The sequence below is a fragment of the Arvicanthis niloticus genome, chromosome 3 (genome assembly GCF_011762505.2).
Source record: "Arvicanthis niloticus isolate mArvNil1 chromosome 3, mArvNil1.pat.X, whole genome shotgun sequence".
Classification (NCBI taxonomy): Eukaryota; Metazoa; Chordata; class Mammalia; order Rodentia; family Muridae; genus Arvicanthis; species Arvicanthis niloticus.
In genome coordinates, this window is record NC_047660.1 from 93,535,780 (window position 1) to 93,551,668 (window position 15,889).

Here is a 15,889-nt window from a genome sequence, read left to right on the forward strand (position 1 = left end):
CCCGGCTACATAGCTAAACAAGCCATGACTGGGCTACAGGAGAGGTGTCTCAAAACACAAGCAACAGCCTTTGAGTGATACTGTGAGGCGGGGGCATTGCTGTGGTAGGGAAAAGTCAGTGGGACTCCTCAAGATAGAACTGATTTCTCTGACTTTGTGGTGTCTCTTAAACAGCCAGAGAAGACTGATGGAAGAGTCTGAAGGTTGACAGGACAAAATCCACCATGAAGTTGTGGTATCTTCGAGATGTCCACAGCCTTGGTTACCCACTCTGCCAGCACTGGGTTGCTCTGCATCTAAAACAGCAGGATGTGATCTGGGTCATTTACTCTTTATGAAGTTGCGTCTCGAGCGTTCTGATTTTACAGAGGAGTGCTTGCCACATAAGCACTCCCGAATTTGGATTCCCAGAACCCATATAAAGCTGGGTTTAGTGACATACACTTGTTGTCCCAGTGCCAGGGAGGTGGAGACAGATTTGTGGGTCAGGCTGGCCAGCGGGTCTAATTGACTTAGTGAGCTCCAGATTCAGTGAGACATCCCTGGGGATTACTCAGCAGGTCACAACGCTTGCCACCAAGTCAAAAGACCCAAGTTTGATCTCAGAGACTCACTCAGTGGAGGGGGTAAACAACTCATGTAAGTTGTCCTCTGACATCCACACGTGACCACCATGGTCACAACCACAACCATGGCACATGCGTCTCCTCCCATCCCCCCCCCCCCCCCCCTGAAAAATCACTGAATCTTTGGCCACAGAGTGTTGGGAGCCGACTTTTGCAGAAAGCGGCTAGATCAACTTTGCAGCCATCTGGAACCATATACCCTGATGAGAGACTTGTCTTTCAAAAGCCTACAACAGCTGAAACATCTTGTTTATCCCACACAGCTTGTTTTGCTGTTTAGTGACCCCAGCTGCATGGTGCACGTGGTAAAATGTTTTCACTTGTGTTCCCCTGCTTGTGCTTATAAATACCCCAGATTTCCTTTCAATAAGTGAGATGGGATGAGACTTAAGATCTGACCACACACCCTGTCTTGTCTCCATTCTTCGAGTCTCTTGCCCTTCCGGGCCCCACTCTCTCTCTTGACCAGAACACTTAGCCCCAAAGCGTTGAGGCAGAGTGCAGTCCTCAACAACAGAGAGGACTAGACTGGTAAGGGTAAAAGTCTTCCCTAGAGAAATTACTATGATGTTTTGAATATGTGTGTATATGCTCCTTGAAAGAGTTACTTATTTTATGTGTGTGGGTGTTTGTGGAGGTCAGATCCCTTAGAGTTAGAGACCAATGTGAACCATCCTGTGTGTGTGCTGGGAACCAAACACAGGTCCCCTGCAAGAATAACAACTGTTCTTAATCTGGGTCGTTTCCTAATCTCTACCCACGCTTTTTAAACAACAACAGCAGCAACAACAAATGTATTAGCTTTCTTTTGCTAACTCAAGGCAAACAATTGAGAGCAGGAAGGACTGCTTTTGGCTCACGGTTTCAGAGACACAGTCTACAGTCCTCTGGTGCCGTCTTATTTGGTAAGGCTGAGTATCCCAGGGAGAAGTAGATATTACAGCAAAGCTTGACCTCATGGCTGTCAGGAAACAGAACAGACCAACCACCGATGACTCAAGGACACCCCCCCCCCAGAGCCACCTGACCCCACACTTTCCACCTTCCACTTTTCAGCAGTGCCACCAAATTATGAATCCATCAAGAGACCAACCCACCCATGAAGTGAGTCCTATTGACCTAACCACCTCCCCAAAGCCTCACACTGACTGTGTGACCACTGGGACCAAGCTTTGGACACACAAGCTTTTGCAGAGGTGTTTGGGGACCCTTCACATTTAGAAGAAAGTGAAGAAGACAGTACTAAGAGTTTCTTGTATTCCACACCCAGTGTCCCTGTCCTTAACATCATAATGTATGTAGGACAGGCAAGATGACTCAGCAGGCAAAGGAGCTTGAAGCCAAGCTTGAGGACCCGAGTTCAATCCCTGGGACCCACATGACTCCTACCAGTTGCCGTATGATCTCTGCAAACATGCTACCGCTGCCGTATGATCTCTGCAAACATGCTACGGCATGCATACCCTCCTACAAATAAGTAAGTAAACAAGTGTAATCAAGTGTATGCAAATGAGTATGTTGCCATAGTAGGTTTCTTGAAATGAAGGAACCAATTTGATATACTTTTGCTAACTGATTCATCCTTTATTCATACTTCTGTAATTCTTACTGAATGTCCTTCTGTCTCAGGACCATCTCCAGGATACCACATAGTCTGCTGTGATGTTGTGTCACCTAGGCTCTTCTTGCCTGTGACCTTCACAGTTTTTAGTTACTGTGTAGTTTTACAGACAAATCAAGGGAGGCTGCCTGCTTCCTGTGTAGCACTGCGGGATAGATAGGAGGGGCTGGAGTCCCCAGGGGCTTCCCAATTTGAGCCTTGCCACCAAAGAAGACAGAGAAGAGGGACAGTGTTTGGGGACTGGTCAGGCTTCTTTTTGTTTGCTTTCACAAAGGTATTGAGGGCACAAGTAACGTCATCCATGGAGGGAAATTCTGGGACATAGAAAAAGGACCTACTCCAGAGAGTTGGAAGGACTCACAAACTCTTCTCTTTTGTCTCCCCACACGGAGCTGAGAAGCAGACTGGGTTTCACACACAGCCTTAGCATTACAAAGACAGTGCAGCTCCCAGATCTGAGTTAAAAAATAAATGTCCATGGCACACCTGCCAGGCTTTTAAAATGGAGGGTTCATCAGGAGTAAGGCTAACAAGTGCCCCATGGAGCAAGGTGGCCAGGTTGAGGGGGCTGCCCCTTTGCTGAGTGGGGTTGGTGGACAAATGAGCTCTTCACTCCCAGGTACTGACAAAGCAAGGTAGCTCAGAAAAGCCGCCTGGGTCTTTGCTGATGCAGTCTTGTAACTCACAGCCTTCTACTGGGACTGTGCCAATTAATTCATGCAGCCATTAACCGAGGACAGACTGGCAGGTGCCAGCTCCACCCACGATCCTCAGGGGCACTGCTTTTGCCAGGTGTAGTGACATTTTTGAGGATTTTGGAATTCTGTTTGTTTTGTTTTTAAACTGCAGAAATATAAGAGTGAGGTTTTGCTTTAATCCTGGGTACATGGATGTGGGGCTGCTGTGGACTGTCTGCAGCAGCTGACTGTGATTTGCCTTGTGCTCTAGTCGAAGTGTGGTTTTGCCAGCTGCAGATATTTTTGGGATTACATGACATTTGGAATTCTGGGAACTTTCGAGAGGGTATATAAATGCTAGGGACCCTGAGAGGCAGGGTGGTGGTTTGTAGGTCACTTAGGGAATTGGTTGCGGTTTGTTAGTAGCCATGGTCAAAGAAGAAACAAAAGGAAAAAAATTAGATTCAGAGATCCCTACCCCCCTTCTCTTTCCTTTCCATCCTTGTTTCTCTCCTTCCCAGTGTTAGGGGTAAAACCTGGGGAATAAAGGGTGGGAAAAAGAAGAACTCACAAAGCAACAAAGACCAGTTACAGCCAGGCATGTAAAATACCCTGCTGACCACAGCTCTGCCTCAGCTGAGGCCATTTTCATCCCTCCTGTACCTCCTGAGGCCACCGTCTGCCTCCTTTCCATGTCCCGATTGCTGAGAGTCTCTAGGAGCTGGTGGCTGGTGACCTCAATGGTCCTGTCCCCTAAAGTCCCTTCTTTTCCACTCTGCCACGTTGTGTCTCCTAGAGACTAATGTCTCAGTATGACAATGTCATAGTCATCAGACAGACGTCCAAAATGCATCCCCATAGACTTGTCCCACAGCAAGTGACACTTAGGAAACTTTGGTTTATTTTGTCTTGACTTTTGTCTTTTGAAACATGGCTGTCCTATGTAGCCCTGGTTGGCCTGAAACTCTCTATGGAGAACTCGCAGAGACCCACCTGCCTCTACCCCAAGTGCTGAGATTAAAGGTGGGCACCACTACACCCAGCATTTGGTTTGGTTTTACATATCTAAAAATTGAGGTTCAGCACATGCCCACAGAGAAGGAAATTTTGGGTGCTACCTCAGTGAATTTTTGTGTGTGCTCACTTATAACCACTTTCAGATTGGGATATAAAACAGCTCCTTCCCAGGCAACACCTACTGTTTGCTCCAGGAGGTGTGGTTCTGCTTTCTGTACTGTGGCCTTGAGTCTTTGGCTCCAGCAGTACACATCTGGGTCTGGGTCCGGGTCTGGTCCGGGTCCGGGTCTGGGTCTGGGTCTGGGCCTGGGTCTGTGTCTGGAGATCAGTTGGTAGAGTGCTTGCCCAGCATGCACAGAGCTCTAAGTTTGGTCTCTGGTACTATATGAACTTGGCTTAGTGATGCACGCTTGTGATCCCTGTACTCAGGAGACAGAGGCTGGAAGAGCAGATGTTTAAAGTCATCCTCAAGATGAGCCATGGCGACATGAGTTACCATTTAAAAAAATGGACTGTACAATTTGCTGTTTGGGTTGGCTTCTTTCTTGATAGTTTGAGTGTGTAGTTGCGTTTCTGGTCCATTCCTCTGATTGGCTTTCTTTTTTTTTTTTTTTTTTTTTTTTTTTTTGGTTTTTCGAGACAGGGTTTCTCTGTGTAGCCCTGGCTGTCCTGGAACTCACTCTGTAGACCAGGCTGGCCTCGAACTCAGAAATCCGCCTGCCTCTGCCTCCCAAGTGCTGGGATTAAAGGCGTGCGCCACCACCGCCCGGCCCTGATTGGCTTTCTAGTTTATTTGATAACTACTTTGTGGCTTTTGAACAGCACTAAAAACATGCACTATGAACATCCTTCTATGGTGGCTGATTGGGTGCACACATTGGTCATGCAGATGCCTGGCTGAGGACCTGTTGGCCCCTAAGGGAGGGGAGACACTGCCAAGGGCGCTTGCAGCTCTGTATAGGCTCTGCCTTGACTTCTTCACCAGGTAAATGTTTTTACATTTGAGCAAGTGTCTGTGCGGAATGCTTTGGATTGCTGGGCAGAGGGAGGCTGCCTTAGTTTCCTTTCCCTGTTACTGTGATAAAATATTCTGACAAGAGCAACTCAGGGGAGGAAGGGCTTATTTCAGCTCACAGTTTCAGGTTGTGATACCCCACTGGCAGGGAAGCTGCAGCAGAGGCAGGAGCCTGAAGGAGTCGGGGACATCACACAGATCCATAAATCAGAGATAGGAGGTAACAAGTGGGTACTCACACCTCAGCTCACACCTCAGCTCACACCTCAGCTCACACCTCAGGTCACCGGAGAGTAGTGTTGCCCACTTTTAGGCAGGATGTTTCCACATCATGTAATGTAATCAAGACACACAGAAAAAAAAAAAAAAAAAAAAAAAAAAAAAAAAGACACACAGAGGTGCCCAGAGGCCAGTCTGAGCCAGACAATCTGTTACTGAAATCATTCCTGGGTGATATTACACTAGTTCAAACTGAGCACTGAAATTCATCACAGAGACATGAGCAAACTTGCGCCTTAGATAAATATAAGTGGGTGTCAGTCCTGAACTTGGAGCGGAGGGCATGACTTCTTCAGGGTGTTGTTTTCCTTGAAACTTGGAGTCTGGGTGGGTACTATGTCTGCCTCTGGCTGCGTTTTCTTTTTTAGACTGTCATTCTTCATTCGACTGTGATTGTCAAGAGAGTAGAGACTGAGCTTGTTGAGGGAGGGGTCCCCCATGCTACACATTGATAACTTAATAGCTCTAGTAAACATTTGTGACCTCAGCCTGGCACCGGGCTCCTGATAAAGTGGCATTAGTAAGGCCTCAGTTAAGCCTCCTGACAGTCCTTTGAGCCTAAGAGGAGTGAGGCAAGTTGAACTTCGTGAGCAGATTCAAGACAATTTGATTTAGGATCCCCCGCCCCCTTCTGTATATAAGATGTGTGAGAACCCAAGTGTGCAGTTCAGAGGACAACTTTCTGTTGTTGATTCTGGTCTCTCACCTGGCTGTGATGCAGTGTTTCTCCTGTTTCTGCCACGTGCACCTCAGACTACCTGGCCTGCAAGCTTCTAGGCAATTCTTCTGTCTCTGTCCCATCTTACTACATCAGTGATGAGATTACAATTGTTCACCACACACTGGACTAAAGTTACCAGGTTTGTGGGGCAAACACCTCTACTCTGAGCCATCTCACCAGCCTCACCTTGACTCTCAGGTTGGCCTGGAACTCACATCCTCCTGCTTCAGCTTCCTGTGTACTGACTGAGATTACAGGAGGGTCTCCCCATGCCTGGCTTTCACTTCACTTGACAGAGGAGGGAGCTAAGGAACCCTCTTGCACAGGATCAGTTGAGCTGCTCTTCCCACTAAGCTAATCTTAAAGCTTGGATGTTTTTAACTCAAGAACCCTGACTTCCGCCCCATGGACCATCAACTTAGTGAGGCCACAGCCACGGTGTGTTACAAGGACCACCTGTACCTTCTGCCCCAGCATCTTGCCTTCACAAAGCTGCCCTATTGTGTGAGGTGACATCTGTCTCTCTTTTTTGCTCCTCTATTCTCAGAGATGAGGACATCAAACTCGGTGATTCCATTAAAGGTCAGGCACTGTTGGAGCTGCTGCTTAACTCTGGGGCAGCTCCCCAGGCTGGGATTCAGCTCTCTGCTGTTGGGTTCATAGCCTAGGTGCACAGGTGTTGGGAGCTCCCTGAGCCACACCTAAAGATGGCACTGAGCCCCTGAGTGCTTTGAGAAAAACAACTCTGTATTTGGCATTGAGGTGTGCTTGTGCATGGGATGATCTTGCGTGTGCAGTGCTGGGCCTATGGCTGGGTGAAGCGTGGCAGTCTCCTGTTGGCTCCCAGTAGTGGATATAAGCCGCGGACTTGGGTGTCCCGGGGGCTCCACCATTTTATCCTTGTGCTATCAAGAACTCCTGAGTAAACCGCTGATAGAAGAAACCTGTTGTGCTGTCGTTATTCTCCTGCTGGTTGGGGTCATAGCACGGCACACACAAGAGAGAAGGAAACTGCCACAGTTCCTACTTCTATGGTCTTCTTACTGCTTATTCAGATAGAATCTCACTATGTAGCTCAGGCTGACTTGTAACTCATCTCAGGCTCTCCCTGGAAGCCCAGAAAGCTCTCCTCCAGGATCCAGGCTGAGTCTACCTGCCTAAGCCAGAGGTTGAAAGCCTCTAGTCCTTTCCACACCTGGTCTTGGTGATGAGGGTGATTTAGCCTCTCAAAAGCTTGCAAAAACAGTTAGCACAGGTAATGAGGCACCCCTTGCTGCTTCAGAGGCGTACATTGGGACAGTCCAGATGCATACAGGGCCTAGGAATTCTATTTTTCCTCACCATCTCCGCGAGCCCTGAGCTCACTGCTCTCCCAGCACCATTACCTTTTGAAGCTTCATGAGGGTCTTGGTAGGTTTTTGTTTTGTCGTGTTTTCAATTTACTTTTCTGAGGGGTTTAGGGAGTTTGAAACAGGATCTCATTGTATAGCCTAGGCTGCCCTAGAATTCAGAATCCTGACAGCGTACCAAGCACTCAGATTACAGTGAGCATAGCGCCCAGCTCTGTAGCTTGTCTTTTATGTTGTGTTTTTTTTTTAATCTCTCTGTCTCTGTCTCTCTCTCTGTCTCTCTGCTTGTGTGTGTGTGTGTGTGTGTATACTCATGCTTGTGTGAGGCTGTAGGACAATGTTTGATGCTGCCCACTTTGCATTTGGACACAGCATCTCTCACGGGTCCTGGCCACCATTGCTGATTAGGCCAGACTGGCTGACTAGTGTGCCCCAAGGATCCGCCAGCCGCAAGAATTTGCACCATCATACCTGGCTTTCTGAAATAGCTGCTGGGGACAGCACTGAAGTCCTCATGCTTGACAGGCAAGCCCTTTAGACTGAGCTGGGATGTTTCTATGTCAGCTCATCTTCCATTCACCCCCTTGACACGAGGCTGCGTGCAGTGCAGTGTGATGCCCTGTGCTTTTGCAGTTTTGTGTTGTTTCCTTCAGTTGGACATGTAGTTTGTTTTCATTTTTGGCTATTACAAATAATTTTACTCCACATGTCCCATGCTTGCCTCCCTGTCCCCACGATGGCTTCTGTGGGTAGATACTATGAAATCAAGATGCTAGGCCAAGAAAGACATGCATCTAAAAAGTTAGCAGATGTCACCAAATTACCCTCCAGAATGGTTGTAACACAAGCCATACCCACAGTGACTATTGCTCCCTCATGAACACTTATGTGCTTAGTTTATCTTCTATGGCATTGGGGCCTTAAAAGTTTCAATACATCTTGCAGTTGGGGCCACAGTAGTGCATGGCGCGTGACTAAGGGGCCTTATAGAATGCTGGTGATGTTCAGCTTTTTCATCTGACATGTTCTCAGATTCTCAGAGCACAGGTTTATTAAGTGCTCTGCTTGTGAGAGAAGAAGTGCCCCGTGCTACACGCACCTTGCTTCTGTGCTGTCAGGATGCCACTGTTGACATCTCTCTATTCATCTCTCACAGGGTGACCAGTGCTGTGGAGAGCCTGAAACCTTACTTTGAACTCATTTTAATTAAAGTGGGTCACACTGGACTGTGCAGGTCTGGGGAGTTGTGAGAACAGAGGAGAAAAGCTGCAGGCATGAGTATAAATGGTAGAGCAGCTACCACACGGGACAGATTCCAGCCCACCACAGGGGACCAACCTCTTTTGAGCCTGAGCCACGCCCTGCAGAAAGTATAGGGTGTTTTGTTTGTTTGTTTGTTTGTTTTTTGTTTTTTTGGGTTTTTTTTTTTTTTTTTTTTTTTTTGGTTTTTCGAGACAGTGTTTCTCTCTGTAGCCCTGGCTGTCCTGGAACTCACTCTGTAGACCAGGCTGGCCTCGAACTCAGAAATCCGCCTGCCTCTGCCTCCCAAGTGCTGGAATTAAAGGCGTGTGCCACCACTGCCTGGCGAAAGTACAGGGTTTTATGATCAGATATAGTCTTAACAAGCTTCCTAACCTCAGACTCAGTTTTCTCTTATAAAATGGGTAACCAGTTCATTCTGGCTTTAAGATTACATTGCAGTACACACAGCAGATGGCCTCTAACAAGCCCCCATGAGGCCACTTAATAATCAGATCATTAGCACCTCCATTACCATTGATCATCAGCTCGACTTTGCCTTCCAGGGAGTTTTGTCCTGACAGACTGGCAAAGCACACTGCTCATGATTTAGCCAATGTTGGTATGTGTAGAGCACAGCCAAAATGAACATTTCCGTGCTCTTCGACCCCACACTCCCAGAGGACTCCATTGTAAATAATTTCTTACACATTGGCCCAGGGATCAACTCTGCTTCTATAAGCCAGTGGAAAGATTTTCATCCGTTCTTTGCAAACGTGCAAGTGGGTTTGTGTTATGCACATTGTTCCAAGCAGACACCAAGCGATGTGCAAGGGTGTCAGTCCATACTGGCAATTCACCTGCACTGGACTGTTCATGGTTTTTGGGAATGTTTGGAGGGAAGAGTCATTCATGATTTGTTTTGTGGATCTTTTCTGATGGGAGTTTAGACTCCTTCCTTCTTTCCTTCCTTCCCCCCTCTTCCTTCCTCCTGCCTGCCTGCCTTCCTTCCTTCCTTCCATCTGGTTCAACTGTGACTCCAGACAGAATACAGAGTAATGTTGTAGTCTGTTCTTTGGGTGGTGTGGAGAGACTCACTTTACCCTCATGCCTGGCGATGCTAACTTTTTCCTTCACAGATGCTGCCTTTCTTCTCCTCCACTTCCTCTTTCTTCTCAATTTCCTCTTCTTCCTCCACCTCCTCCTCTCAACCTCTTCTTGCATTTCAACCTCCTCTTCCCCTTCCTCCTGCTCTTCTTCCTCCTCGTGAACATCATCCTTTCCCCCTCCAACCTCCTCCTTCTCTACTTCTTCCTCTTTCACCTCCTTCACCTCCTCTTCCACTTCACTCCCTCTGCCTCATGTACTTCCCTCCTTCTCCACCTTCTCCTCTTCCATTCACTGCTCCTCCTCCTCCCCATTCCCTTCCTCATGAGCTGGAATGGAGCTGCCATGCTGGGTTGTTTTCTTAAAGTGTCCAATGTTAACTTTGGAAAGTCAGGAAAAGTCATTTGCTTTCATTCTTTCAAGGGTTTTTACTTTTCCCCCTTCTCTGGCCAGTACTTTGTGCCTCTCAGCAATTTTTTAAATGAGTTTGAAAACTCACTGGAAGGAGCTGTTTGGCTAGGTGATTCCAGTTTAAGGAAGCACCAGATTCAGACTTCTGTACTAAATTTCTGCCCAGTGGCTGGCCAGCTGTCTTGTCATGAGCCTGGAGCTGGGTCAGTTCATGTCGCTGGCAGGCTCGGCTATATAATATATGTACTTAGAACAAAGCTGCCCCTGCACAGACAAGGTCCCAGAGCCCAAAGTCAATGCTGGCGGGCTCCTGGTGCAAAACATGAGGCCTGGTTCACCCATCCCCCACTCTGTGAGAGGAAGAGGCTGGCCTTTTACTTATTTTTCAGTCATGGACCTGATATGTGTCTTTCTGTATATGGGTAATTGTACCCACCCAGAGATGGGTTGTTATCCAGTGGAATTCTTGGGCCAATGGCTAGAAGGTTTTCAACTGTGATAGACCTTGACCTGAGTATAGGCTTATTTTAAATCTCTTAGGAGCACTGGTCTCAAAAGCAATGTTCTGGTAAATTCTGAAAAGATTCCTCAAGTCATGCTAATAATCACTCCTGGAATGTATTTGTTGGGTGGATTTGGGATTTGGGAGAAACCCAATCTGGTTTCTGCTGTCCTTTTGGGGTAGGCATGTGGATGGGGGTGGGGTACTTGGTGAGAGGTGCTTGGAATCCAAGCAACTGAATCCCCACTAATCCTAGCCCAAGGGGCTTGGGGCAGAGGGTTAAAACTGCCTGCCTGGGCACCTATCCAGCAGTAAGCAGAGCTTTGCAAGATTATGAAACGACACCCCAGGGAGCCACTGAGCCCGTGATTCTGGACAGGGCGGAGGGAAGAGAAGAGATAGGTAGAGAGGCCTTGCCAATACAGGACAAGGGCAGTTCTCAGCAGGCAAAACCTAAAACAGCCTACAAGTGTAAGACGAGGTGCGTGGCCTCCCCAGAAACCAAAGAAAAATACACACTGTAACAATAGCCCATTATTTTTCTCCTGTCAGACTAGCAAAAACGAAAACACAATGACACTACTGTTGGAGAGTGTATGGGGACCTGATCACTCCAGGAGAGTGAAAGGTCCGGGACTCCCCAGAAAGGGGTCCACTTAAGTCACAGGATAGCGCGCACCCAAAGGACACACAAGAGACTGTCTTGCTGTAAAGCACATGAGGTGGTTTATTAAATCAGAGCTCTGGGCCAGCCCATATCCCCATATCTCACATAGGGGATAGAGGGACTGACCTCGTGGCTCAGGGGCATAGCGCTTATATATGGGCAGGGTAGGGAAAAATCGAACTTTCGAGCGGGTGCACAGGATTGGTTGTTTTACCTTTTTTGAACACTAGCAGGCCGTACTATGGGGGCAGGGTGTAGTTCTTCCCTTGGCTAGTCAGTTTCTGGGATGTTCTTAACAGGCCTTTGTACTGTAACTCCCCCCTCCTCTGTAACTAATTAGATGGACCCAAACCTGCTGGCAGGTGCTTTTCTGCCCAAGGTCTAAGGCGAAAAATTTACACATATTTCATAAGATGGCCTTTATAATTTTTCACTCTACAAGAGAATGTTGGACTTGTCACCATCCTGTTGGAGACGTGCCCCCCCCACCCCAATACCTGTGCTGTTTTATTTCTAAGAAGTTGGTTTAAAGGTTTGAGCCTTGTTCAGAGACATATGATCAAGGTTGTTCACCAGCCAGCATTGTTCATAAGAACAAGATTGGGGCTGGGAAACTTGCTCAGTCTTGGTAAAGTACTTTCTATGCAAGCCTGAGGATTTGAGTTCAGCTCTCCAGCACATTAACAAGAAGGTAAGCACGTGGGGATGGGCTAATCTCTGCAGCTCATTGGCCAGACAGTGTAGCTCGAATCGGTGAATTCAGTGACCCTGTTTCAAAAAGATAAGGTAGCAGTGACTGGTGAATACGCTTGATGTTGACCTCTGGACTTTGTACGCATGTGTACACATGTACCCAAGCATAAACATGCACACACACAAACATGTACACATACATACCCACCCACCAACCCCCCCCCCAGTCAAAAAAGTAAATATCCTGAGAAAGGGGCTGGTTAAATGAACTGTGCTGTCTCTATACAATGTACAGTTGGGGTTAAAATTGTATATATTATGACATTTTTAGTGTTATATTCTATATTTTGGTATTGCTTATGTATTTATACATATATGCAGTTATACATGTTTATGTGTGCATATATATTTATATAGGCATTATATAAATGTCTGTGGGAAACATTTGGAAGGGTATAATTTAAAATTTCTTCAGGGATGATACTTAAGTGGTAGGGGGATTTTATTCTTTCATTCATTCATTCTGTAGCTCTTTGCATTCTTTGAAGTTTTTTTTTTAGAATGAACTTTTGTTGCCTTTATTGGAAAAATAATTCACTACTATTAAGTAAGGAATAAAGGGAAGCTGCTAATCTTTCTTCACTGTGTTAGCCAGTCCAAATGCAATGCTTCCTGCACACCAGGGCTGTCCTGAGCCTCAGGCCCAATCTTAACTATGATAATAATGGGAGGAAGAATGGTCTGAGCGTCTACCATGTGTAGGCATTGGCATTTTTTTTTCTGGGTCCTCTCTGTAGATTGAAAGAGATAGATACTATCATATCTTTGGATATCCCAGAAGGAGTCTGGAATGGGAACTTTGGGGACAGGTGATGTATTGCGTGACAATTCTTATAGGAGGCCAGTAAAGAATCAGAGAACCAGCTATGGCAGGGGAGGCAGGTGAGCAACGATGTGGGGTCCTGTGAGTACAGCCTCGGGGAGTCTAGAGAGGTATGGTATCGAAGCGCTGATGTCCCTTGAAGCAGTGGGGATGTGTTTCTGTACTTCCCACCATTAGTCACTGGCTATTGCACACTGGAAAGAGGGTTCCCTGGATGTGTGCCCAGCCCAAACACCATGGGTTGCAGCGCTCTCTACCAGCCATGAACTAGTTTCTCTGTGAAGTGAGCCAGCAGTGGGATGGATGGATGTTCTGGCTTTGCTGATAGGATCTGAGTGGAACATACAGCTACAATTATCACTTCCATTTTACAGGTGGGATTGTAGAATGTGGCTTGTGGTGGTCCAGAGAGGTTGAAGTAACTTGCCCTAAGTCACCCAGCTAAAAAGGACTGAGTTTAGAGTTCAGATCTGAAGCCATGCCATCGTACCGAGGCTAGGTTGTTTATTGAGAAGGAGTGGCGGGTGTGGGTGGTGGTCCTCGCAGTGTTACAAGCTACCAGATGCCCTTGCACCGGCTCTCTTCAAACCCGAACCTCAGATGATGAGTGGTTGCCAGGAGGGCTTTTGAGGAAGGGAGCCGCCTTTGTGCGGCTTTGTAAGGGCTGTGCAGCCGGTTGCTAGGAGATATTTCTTCAGGAAGTTTCCTTCAGAAAATGAGCTCCACCCACAGCCCAGCATTGTTATACCCAGAGAAGAATATCCTAGGATGGGTTCCCCACGAGGCGTTGGCAGCAGATCTGATTCACTCTCTAGCAGCCTCTTTAAGGCTCTAGCTCAGAGCTTATCTTGGCTATACTAGACACACTCAGACTCCTCAAGAGAAAGGGCCCTTTGAGGTAATCTGCCTGCACCCCCACAGGGAGCTGAGGGACCCATATTGGGAGTCAGGGGCAGAGGATGGTTCTCTCTTGTCATTGCACGTGGTGGTTTGCTATAGGCCCTGCTGTACAGTCAATAGGAACTCAGTATGTGAGGCAGTTCAAAGTCATTAGAGGAACAGACAATTATTTTACCCACATGGAAATGAACAGCTGACATTTATTGGGAATCTATGATGTGCCAAACAGCAGGCTATGTCTTGTGAGCCCAGCCTTTAATGGTGAAGCCAGTCCCTGGGCCATATCTTTAGGCTCTGCATAAGCTGACTCTAGCCCAGGGTCATTTTGACATCAGCGTTTAATTTGTGTGTGTGTGTGTGTGTGTGTGTGTGTGTGTGTGTGTGTGTATGTGTGTGAAAGGTTACATGATCTTACTTCTCTGTGTGTCTACAAAAGGCTGATTTTATCCTGAACATTGTCTAGATTCTGGATTATGTTCTCTTTCTGAGAAGAGTGTTACAAATTGTCTTAGCAGGTAGTAAAATCTCTAAGCAATTCTTTGTGGTTCCGTGGGTCTGCTTTCCCAGTGGTCTGATGGGGAATACAGGAGCTGGATTTGCTTGTTCATAGGGGAGGATTTGTGTGCAAAGCACTGGTTAGTTCCCAAGTCCTTCAGATGGGACTGGCTCCTGGTCAATTTTCTCTTCTGAACATCCTGAGGGATTTGGTCTCTACATGGGAGGAGGGGGTCTCTCACTGCCTTACACCCTTGTTCCTAAGGAGAGGAACAAGGTGGCTCAGCTGGGTGTCTGGGAGGAATGGCCTGTGTCTACCTTCACTGCCTGACCTTGAGTAACACAGGTCACCTTCACTCTCCTGACAACTTGTCTTTGGTGAATCTCAGCCGGTCTCACCTGTGCCCTAGGCAGGACTTTGTGGGTCTGTGGGAATCCTATAGATTCTTGGGCCACCTCCTTTTGTGTATTTTTAACTAATGTGCATGTATGTGCATGTGGGTGCCTGTATGTGAATGTGCATGTATGCGTGTGTGGGTGCATGTATGTGAATGTCCATGTATGCGTGTGTGGGTGCATGTATGTGAATGTCCATGTATGCGTGTGTGGGTGCATGTATGTGAGTGTCCATGTATGCGTGTGTGGGTGCATGTATGTGAGTGTCCATGTATGCGTGTGTGGGTGCATGTATGTGAGTGTGCATGTATGCGTGTGTGGGTGCATGTATGTGAGTGTCCATGTATGCATGTGTGGGTGCATGTATGTGAATGTCCATGTGTGCGTGTGTGGGTGCATGTATGTGAATGTCCATGTGTGCATGTGTGGGTGCCTGTATGTGAATGTCCATGTATGCATGTGTGGGTGCCTGTATGTGAATGTCCATGTATGCATGTGTGGGTGCATGTATGCATGTGTGGGTACATGTATGTGAATGTGCATGTATGCATGTGTGGGTGCATGTATGTGAATGTGCATGTATGTGAATATGCATGTGGAGGCCAGAGGACAACTTCTGGTGTCATTCCACAGGTACCACCTACTTATTATTATTATTTTATTATTTTATATTTTTGGTCTCTCATTGGTCTGGAACTCACTGAGGAGGCTAAGCAGTCTGGGCAGCAAACCCCTGCGATCCATCTTCGTCTCTTGGGATTACAAATGTATACCTCCATGCTAGGTTTAAAAAGAAAAACAAATGGGTTCTGGAGATTGAGCCGATCGTAGAGTTGATCCTTAGCTCCGGCTCTCTGTTTTCTGCCCCATTTAGGAGCTCTGGGTTCTTGCCTGGATCATACTGAGTCCACAACATTCCATAATGACTCCTTCTTATCCTTGAAATGTGCAGTAGCCGTAACAACAGCTCACTCATCCCAAACACCAAATACCTCTTTGGATCCAAACCTGCCACGGGGAATGATTATTTCCATTATCCAGAGGGAGAACCTGGGGCTCAGAGGTTGTGTCACGTGCCCAAAGGCTGACAGGTGGCAAATGGACAACCCGCACTCGCTTCCTGCACCTAGAAGAAGCCATTTCTTCTCTAGTAAGGATCCAAACTTGGATTGGGTTTTACCTCAAGGCTCCTTTGGGACAGGTTTGGGGGACACTGGGACCTCTAGAATGGGGCAAAGGCAGGGAAATCATCCGTGAAGCCAGGCTCAGATCCCGTTACGTTAGGCAAGAT

The 15,889-nt window shown here is 47.2% G+C and overlaps 1 long non-coding RNA gene across 1 annotated transcript in view; it reads left to right on the forward strand.

Moving 5' to 3' along the window:
- The window catches only part of LOC143441777 (uncharacterized), a 51,014-nt gene that overhangs the window by 1,356 nt on the left and 33,769 nt on the right, over nucleotides 1–15,889 (forward strand). The window contains exon 2 of the long non-coding RNA XR_013109453.1: nucleotides 175–2,103. This is a non-coding gene — a long non-coding RNA (uncharacterized LOC143441777). The remainder of the gene's footprint in view (nucleotides 1–174; nucleotides 2,104–15,889) is intronic.